At 32.2% G+C, this 9364-nt stretch overlaps 1 non-coding gene across 1 annotated transcript; it reads right to left on the minus strand.

Annotated features, from left to right (window-relative positions):
* Positions 1-6897: 6897 nt before the first annotated feature.
* On the minus strand, positions 6898-6971 carry TRNAI-AAU (transfer RNA isoleucine (anticodon AAU)). The gene has a single exon. It is a non-coding gene; the product is annotated as a tRNA-Ile (tRNA).
* Between the last annotated feature and the right edge of the window lie 2393 nt (positions 6972-9364).

Below are 9364 nucleotides of genomic sequence, written 5' to 3' on the forward strand. Positions count from 1 at the left end.
ATTCTCTGTTTGATGCGCCGAATAATTGTCACCAAAAAGTTGAGTGTACTTACTACAATGTGTCGTTAACGGCTTGTCAACTAAATTCGGATTCGACCGTCATCAGCTTTCTGTCCCATCGTGATTTATTAAGTTTTCACCTTGATGCGTCGTCTCTATGCGGCCATCTTCTTGAGTAGATTTTCGTGAACGCAAATGATCACATAGCCTTGCGTCCGCAATCTCTTAACGCGCTCGGACGCTGAATTCCTTTGATCATAATTCTGCCTTGCACCAACGCATTTTTCTGCACAAAATACATAAATTAGTTTTAATGCGATAGACGCATGCGATTGCAATGTTCTAAACTTAATGCTTTTGGACACAATTTTATATATTTTTACCGTCACAATCCTTCATTGTTCTATATCTTTACACTGTAATAACGTGCATTTCTGCCTGTTATCACCTACCGTAGGGAAGAAGCAAATTAGGATAAGAGACTAAGTTACCTTATCCTCTTATAGGATATTAAATAAAGAAACGTGCAAAAACTGTCATCCTTTAGGGGGACACTCCTAGGGTGCCTCGAGGCGATGCCCAGTAACTTTATTCAACCCAGCAAGGGAAATCGAGGGATATGATGTTGCACTTCCCACTCCCACTTACTATGAACACTCTCCCCATCCACCTTGATATTAACCTATTCAAACACCATCCGTTAGGTAGGGGTGTTACATTTCCATCAATTAAATACCCCAGCCTAAACAGAACCCACCGTAGATAAAAGGTCCCTTATAGATAGATTTGCTAAACTTTAACCTTGTATTAGTCAATTTAATCATATTAAACTGAATAAAAGATTAAAGCCCTAGGGTTGCTAATCATATTAGAATCGTGATCTTAGGCCTATGTGATCCAAGTTTTAAACATTTTAAAACCATGAATTAAACCTAAGTGAGCATGCATGTCTTTCTTATTTCCTTTAGTTCTAATTTCTCTTTAACTTTTAAAAAGAAACAACTAAAAAAACCATTGTGCACGACAAGGTGTTTATAACATTTCTAAAGTAACCTGTGTGTCATGCTTCATGCAATGTCCGGTCATTACTATACATAACTTTTATATAATGTGTAATAACCAAGCAAACATGCTATCATTCACCCTTATATATAACAATTATAATATAAAGATAATGCATGTCAATGTTTTTTATGCATACATAAATATAACTTTTATATTATATGATGCATGAGCATGCTCTTACATAATTAAATCATGCTTCTCTAAATTATAACAATTACAGTAAAGAGATGATGCATGACCAATGCTTAACCTAAGGTGGGATTTACTAAATGTTCATACCATATGACATATAAAAACCATACATCGCATGTAATAAATTAAGGATTAATGGACCGGGATGAGCCTTTATAAAAAACGGGAATGAAATAACCCTATCTATTACAAATTTCATTGAGCGAACAAGTTCACAGGCGAATCGAGTCTTGAATCGCCAGGAGGACTCCATCGTGTAGTAAACGCCAAAGGTAGATGATCTCCTAGCACGCACTAAACGATAGACGCATAAACTAAATGATCGCGTAGACAACAACAAGGTTGCGAAACCTGATTGTCTAGGCGATCACTTAACGCGGCGACAGGTAAACGATTTACCTTGCAATACTAAGTGATCGTTTAGTCAATTAATAAACGATTTACCTTGCGCGTTAAATGATACGTGAGCATCCCATCATCTACACGACCTGATACTCAGCGATCGCTTACCCATCGTCTACACGACGCGATCAACCCTTGATCGTCTCCTTCCTCGAAGAACTGCAACACTTGCTTCGATCTTCATCACAAACGACTCAAAACTAAAACTGACTTTGAATTACAGACTCGATAACGATTATTAAAGCCCAAAAACGCATGGGGCTTTTACAAACAACCGAAAATGTAAAATAATTAAATCAAATCGAGGCTAACATTCACGAAAAGATCCATTAATCTGCACATACACAGTAATTTAACAAAATTAAACAGAGCAAACATGCACCCACCAAGAATGTATATGTAATTCGTTTCAACAATGAAATTGGAATATCAGAACCTGGCTCTGATACCAATTGAAGGAACTCTTAACGAAGAGCATCCATGAGCGCATTCTGATCTTTCTGATTTCATTATGACCGAAATACAACACATACATTCTAACATACAGTTATGCAAATTCACACTAATTAAAGGCATGCTTTGAACACTAAAATGTAAAGGAAAGAGTTTCATGCCAATTGAAGACCTTCTTCAAGCTTTGGGACTCAAACGCAGCGGAAGAACCTCATCTCGTACTCTATTGCCCAACAAACAAGTCGGTTGTAGCAGCATGGTCGTCTACACGAACGGCAGCAACATGAACAGTCATAAACAAGTCAACGTAGTGGGGACAACACCACCAAAATGGAGCCCTTGGTATTTTCGGAGTGAGAATCCAAAGAGTAGTCTTTAGTGAATTTGGTAGAGGTAGGAGGAAGAACAAATCGTGTAGATGATAAGCAAGTGGGAGAGAAAATGATCTATCGTATAGTTATGTGCTTATCATTTAGAAGAAGTTACACGATCGTGTAGGTTTTACTAAGCGACCGGTTAGTAAATGGTAGACGATCGTTTAGAAAACGCGGCACACTATGCGATCGTTTAGGAAAGCTAAGCGATCGTTTAGGGACTAGCATGCAATTGTTTAGGCGCGAGGTGTGCGATCGTTTAGATGATAAAACTCTATCGTCTAGGCTCTCGACTATGCAATCATTTACATTTTCACACTGATGCCAATGTTTTCGAACCTTTGAAAAATGAAACAAATTTTCATTTTATTCATCGGTTACCATAATCGAATGCGACTGCTCCCACTAACGCACGTCCGAGAGAAATTTTAGGCCAATTATCATATAATTAACCAATTTAATAATTAATGAATATAATCATATTATATTCTTACCCTATAGTTTGATATCACATATCTACTATAGTAATTTCTCCTCTACTTGATATAAATCACATTTATATCTAAATTCCTCCAAAATAATGTATCTCATACATTTAGTCAATTATATCATCTATAATCAACCAGTTCAATTATATCATATATAATCGAACTCCCTCTTGTCAATTTGAACATTTCAAATTAACTCAAACACTGATTCTCGACTTTATCCAAGCTACCCAGGGGACCTAATGGACCTATGGCTCGAAGCTCCAATGGTACATGAATAACTGACTAAACTCTTTAGCCATGAGATCCACTATCCATTAACTGTCAGGCATTCCACTAAAGACCAACAGTTGAACTCTTCTTACCACAGATATATTTCTGTGTCCATCGGATATGACCAATCATGAGTACGATGACCCTTCACAGATGCTCGTAAGTGTAGCTGGGCCAATTTACCGCTTTGCCCCTGTAGTTGCATCTCATTCCTTAAGTACCACTAATTTCTCTAATGAACAATAGAACATAGTCCAACTATGTGTGAACACCTCTCGGTCCAAGAGAAGAGGTGTGGTGACACATCGTTCAAGCCTTGGAATCAGCCCTTAAGGGAGCTATCTATCTACTTACTTCTACTTCGGAGAATGAGTAAATTCCATCTTATGTAGCTGAGTTCCTAGCTCCAAAATCAGACGAGTCCCCAAAATGGTAGGTTTGAATCGGCGACCTGATCACTCGCACCCATACAAATCATAGGACCACCTTCAATGACAGAAGTTCCTAACTCACTCAGGATTGAGGTCATGTTACCTATGGTCATCCTAGTGGAGTGAAGTCTCTATCATGAACGATGTTATATAACGAGATGTTAACACTTCGTGGTCGGGTCTTATACAAACTCTTTGTATAGGACGCCCCCGCTCGCATATCTCCTACACGAATGATCAGGATCAGACCATCTATGACAAGTCAGAACACTTGTGACCATTTCACAAAGCGGGCCGCATCCGTAACATTACTAGGATAAGGTTTTCCTCCTATATCTATATACTACAAACCATTTTGGTTATCACTCAAGACATGATCCACTTATATGTCATCACATACATACTTAAGTTACATACAGAAACTAGGGACTTTATGTTTATTGGTTTGTGGTAAAGTAAATAAAACATGCAACTGAGCAAAATACAGGATGTGAAGTAAATATCATATATTATACAACACAAGTGTTCGTACAAACTGTTTACAAACTACAGAACACGAGACTTTAAAGCGTCAACCCCAATAAGAAGATGGAACTAGAGTGATCACTAAAGGAGTTGAAGCTGAAGTTGATGGTGTAATATTGGTGGAAGGAGGGGAAGCCACGTCCGATGGAGCAAGGGATGAAGACAAAATTCAAGTCAGAAGTATTGTCATTATTGGTGGAAGAGCCGATTTCAAAGAAAAAAATGGTGGCAACTTGGTTGGAGAAGGGGTCCGTGTGGTGCTCAAAGCATGGCCAATTAAAGTCTCTAAATGTTTGTTTTAATTACAGTGTAATTACGAATATTTCTTAATAAGTCAATTACAATCTCATTTGTATGGCTGGGGGTAGTTTAGACTTTTATAATTTTGTTTGTTTTTTTTTAATTCATTTTTCTATTATTACAAATGAAATGTTGATTTTCTATTTTTACAAATGAAAAGTTAAAATCTATTGTTCTTCTTGTTAATTAGCCCACAATTAAATAAAATACAAATAATAAGGGTTAGTTGCACAAATAACAATCAGACTCAAAATAATGAAAGATGTAGAACAAGGATAAATATATTAGGGATATGACACAAAATTAGCCTCGAATATCATTGATAGCAACTATCAATGATAGCTATATAGGTAAATGACTAAAAAGCTCACAAGTAGCCCACCATTTCGTACTTCTTCTTCTAGTTTCTTGAATTTAAAACTATCATTAACAATAGCTACCAATGGAAGCAGTTAATAGCAGCTATAAGTGCCACTAATAGCTGTTATTAGTTACTATCATTGATAGCTCATACTAGTCATAACTTTCAATTTGAGAAATATTAATACAATCTTAAAATAGTAACAATTGAAATATCACGCCTTTCAATATGCTATCAGTTTTAATGGCTTTGATACACTTAAATCAATTGGAATCAAACTTAAAATATTAACACCTAAGACTATCGGTGGATATCAATGACAAACTTTTATTGGTAGTTATCAACTTTGAAAGGAAACTATCATCTTTCAAAGATTAATATTTAAAGTTATAAGTGATAAAAGTCTATCAATAAGAGGTCTATAAGTGACTATCTCTGATATTTACCTAAGTCACATCACCAATAATATCATTAATATCATTCATTTTATTGATATATACCTAAGTCATATCAATGATATACAGATATCACTGATAGCTTCAACTAGTGGCTATCACCGATAACTTATAGCAGTGGCTATCAATGATAGACTTTCATTAAATGGAATTGACTTTTATATCATTGATATCATCAATATATGGATATCACCTGAGTTCTTTCTCCGATATCGCTGATATCACTTATATAGTAGTAACCGATGATATCTTCTATTATTGATAACATACCATCAGAGATAACTTCTGTTATTCCTTTTTACCATCAAATAATATGTCATCATTATAGTTTCTATCATTGATAACATGCTATTAGTGATAGCTTCTAGGCATTCTACTTACACTTTAATTCGATATTAAACTTTATGAACTAAATTCACTAAGTTGGCTATCGATTGTAAACGTCTATAAGTGGCTATTAACCGTGAAAAAATATCAAAGATTAAGCTATCAATGATGGAAAAATATTAGTGGCTATCACTAACAGACTTTCATTAATGACTATCAATTTTGAAAGACTTCAATGGCTATTATTGAGAAACTTTTATTATGATTATCAATAATAGATTTTTATCACTAATAGATTTCTACCACTGATATCTACCTAAATTGGATATCACTAATATATGAATATGATTGACATCTATCTAAGTTTTATCACTAATATCACTAATAGTTAATATTATCAATATACAAATACACAAATATTTTAATGTGTACCCTTCATTTTAGGTCATCTATGCCATTTTTTCAAGTTTATTTCGGATAGACTTCAATACTTTTAGAGTCCTATAAAAAGAAAGAAAAAAAAAACTATTGGCCTGTTTGATATCGTTCACATTTCTCACTTTTTGAGAAATAAACTTATTTAATAACTATTCTCTTTTCTTATTTCAAACTTTTAATAAGTCTTTCTAAAAATGGTGAAATTTTATAGACTAAAAAAATAGTTTCTTTCAGATCCATAATATTTAACGTTTCGTTATAATAATCAAATCTAATGATTGACTTGTTGGTGTTAAGTTACTTATGAATTGAGTACTTTCAAGTGTTGGGTACGGAACTCAGTCCCATAAGAAAGGGAAGGGAAAAAGTAAAAACCGGATAAAAAAACAAAATTAAAAAAAAAAAGCAAAAATTGAAGAAAGAAAAGAAAATTACAAAAAAAAGGAAGAAACAAAAATTGGAAGCAAAAATCGGAGAAAGGAAAGGAAATTTAAAAAAATAAAAAAATGAAAGAAAATATACACAATTAGAAAAATTCAAAGATCAACACTTCTATATTTATAAATATTTTTAAAATGTGACATATTTTTCAATTTTTTCCCCCTCATTTTAAGGCCTATTACAAATATCCTTTAGATAATCCAAATTCGTTCTTGATTGCCAATGCTCGTGGGCTGTGTGAAATCGAACCCAATGGTGAGATTCAGTGATCCGACATATCGTTGGGCCTTGGAGAAACAAAACCATATATAACGGCGCACTCTATTTGGTCAAAGGAAATCGCTGAGAATCGAAAATACTTTAATAATACTTTGGCCCATGCAGGTTTCGAACCTGCGACCTTCGCGTTATTAGCACGACGCTCTAACCAACTGAGCTAATAGGCCAATATGTGCTTTAAGATCACATTATAAAATAAATAATTAATTAAAGTATGCGTTATACGTTTGTTTTATATAATTTTCTTTAGACCTTTAAAAATATGTAATCCACTAGTTTGAGGTCTAGAAGTTTCTACATAGAAGGTATATAGAAAATCCTATACTTCATAAATATCTTAAAGTTTAAATTTTTTTTCAAATATGACTTTTAGAATTAATTTTGGACAATTATATCATTTTTTTTATTATTTATATCCGATTTTTATATTTTTTTTTTTCTATTTTCAAAATTACTTTAATGATGGTGAGAGAAAATATATTTATCATATAGAGAGGAAATGTATTTAAAATAACTTTTCTCATTTATCAATTGGAGAGAGAAAATACATTTATTGTACTTTTTTATCCATTTTTCAATTTGAAAAAAAAATGCATTTAATGAAATTTTATTTTCTATTTACATTGATTTTTACATAAACTTATTGGCATTTTTTATGAATTAATGGTTATTTTAAATATATCTTAGAACATTTTGACGGATTCATGATTATTTTAAATATGGCTTAGAGCATTTTGTTAGGTATTTGAAAATATTCTAACCAATATATTAAATATACTACAGTTTATAAATTAGAGATTGACTCAATGTTTCATATAAATCCCAGTATCAACCAATATATGAAATATATCACAATATATAAATCTTCATAATTTCATTTACGTCATAGTATATATATCATAATACATGAAGTATAAATAAAAAAAAAACACTCTCGTTTATATCAAATAAACAAATACATATACCGCATTATATATCAAATTTCCTACATAAGCTAAAAAAAAGTACATATATATCACAGTTATACAAAAAATTAAAAAATAAAATAAAACTAAAAATTGAATCGGGTTCGTCGTTCGCCTGCTCTTAGTTTGTCATCGTCATTCATTTACTCCGAGTCCGCCGCCGTCGTTCATTTGCTTTGAATTCTTCATTGTCGTTCATCCGCTCTTGGTCCGCTATCGTCGTTCTTACCATCCTGTGCTCGCCCCATCGTCGGGTTGGACCACGTCATCCATCTTCCGCTTGTAACCCACACCGCCAGAAGGAGAAAAAAGAATAAAGGAGAAGGAGAAAAGAGAGGAAGGAGGAAAAAATGACCTTGAAGCATGGAGGGAAAAGTATATGTATGGAAGAGAGAATATGCATGTATATAAGGAAGAGAGAATAATATGTATATATTATATATATGTATAAAACATGGGTGATGGTTAAATTATAAATAGTCACTAACATTAATAAAAATAGAAAGACTAATAAATAAATATATATATTTATATATATATATATATATATATATATATATATATATATTTGTAAAAAAATGAAATGTTGAATACATTAATGCGTAATATGGACTATTTTTTTTAGGCATTTTATGTATAAATCCTATATGATATACAAGAGGCTCGACAAAGAGGCCACATGTTTGGGCGGATGGAATTGACAAAATGAATAGGCCAATAAAAAAGAAAATTATATTAGTGAAAAGTTTTCTTTCATGATACTATATTGGTTAGACTATGTCGTAAATAAAAGAAATAGACAACAAACATATAATTAATTAATTAATTAATTATTTTCTTGGAAAAGCACACATCTATAATTGATATAAGGACGCATATGCAAAGGCTTAAATTGTGTTGTACTTTGCTCATTATTTATTTTTACAGCACCTCCTCGAATTAGTGTAGTTCACTAAATAGGACATTCCCTTTTCCATTAAAGATAAAGTTTTGTAGTCAATTTTACTGTAACAAAAGAAAAATAAAAAGACATTTTCTTTCCTAATACTTTGTGTTGTGTGTATATGCCTCGCAGTCAATTCATTGTCACACCACCACTTTCGCGTCACTTCAATAATATTCCCATCATAAATAAATAAAAAGTTTCATATTTTTCAATGTATTCAAATAATCCGATAATCTGAATAGTTTGGACTATTCAACTCAAAATATGTGGGTTAACTGTGGGTTGAGTTAAGTTAAACTTTTTCTATTTTTATTGGTTGAGTTGGATCGTGGATTGGCTACAAAAAAAAAATTTGGATTGACCAAACCTAACTCGAATTTTATATATATTAATAATATATATTTTTCTTTGTTTAAAGTTTGATTATTTTGTATTAATTAATTTGTAAATTTTAATATTTTTTTAAAAAATGGTTATGATATTTGTTTTTTTTGAAACTTTATAATAAATATCATAGATATTTAGTATTTAGCATTTGAATTTTATGAGATTTTAATTATTAGTAATGTGTTGTATATAAATTTACTATTTTTAATTAAAAGGGAAAAAATAAGTTATAACCCGACAATCTAACCTAAGGGTTGAGTTG

The sequence above is a fragment of the Benincasa hispida genome, chromosome 3 (assembly GCF_027475165.1).
Source record: "Benincasa hispida cultivar pf3 chromosome 3, pf3_genome.v1.1, whole genome shotgun sequence".
Lineage (NCBI taxonomy): Eukaryota > Viridiplantae > Streptophyta > Magnoliopsida > Cucurbitales > Cucurbitaceae > Benincasa > Benincasa hispida.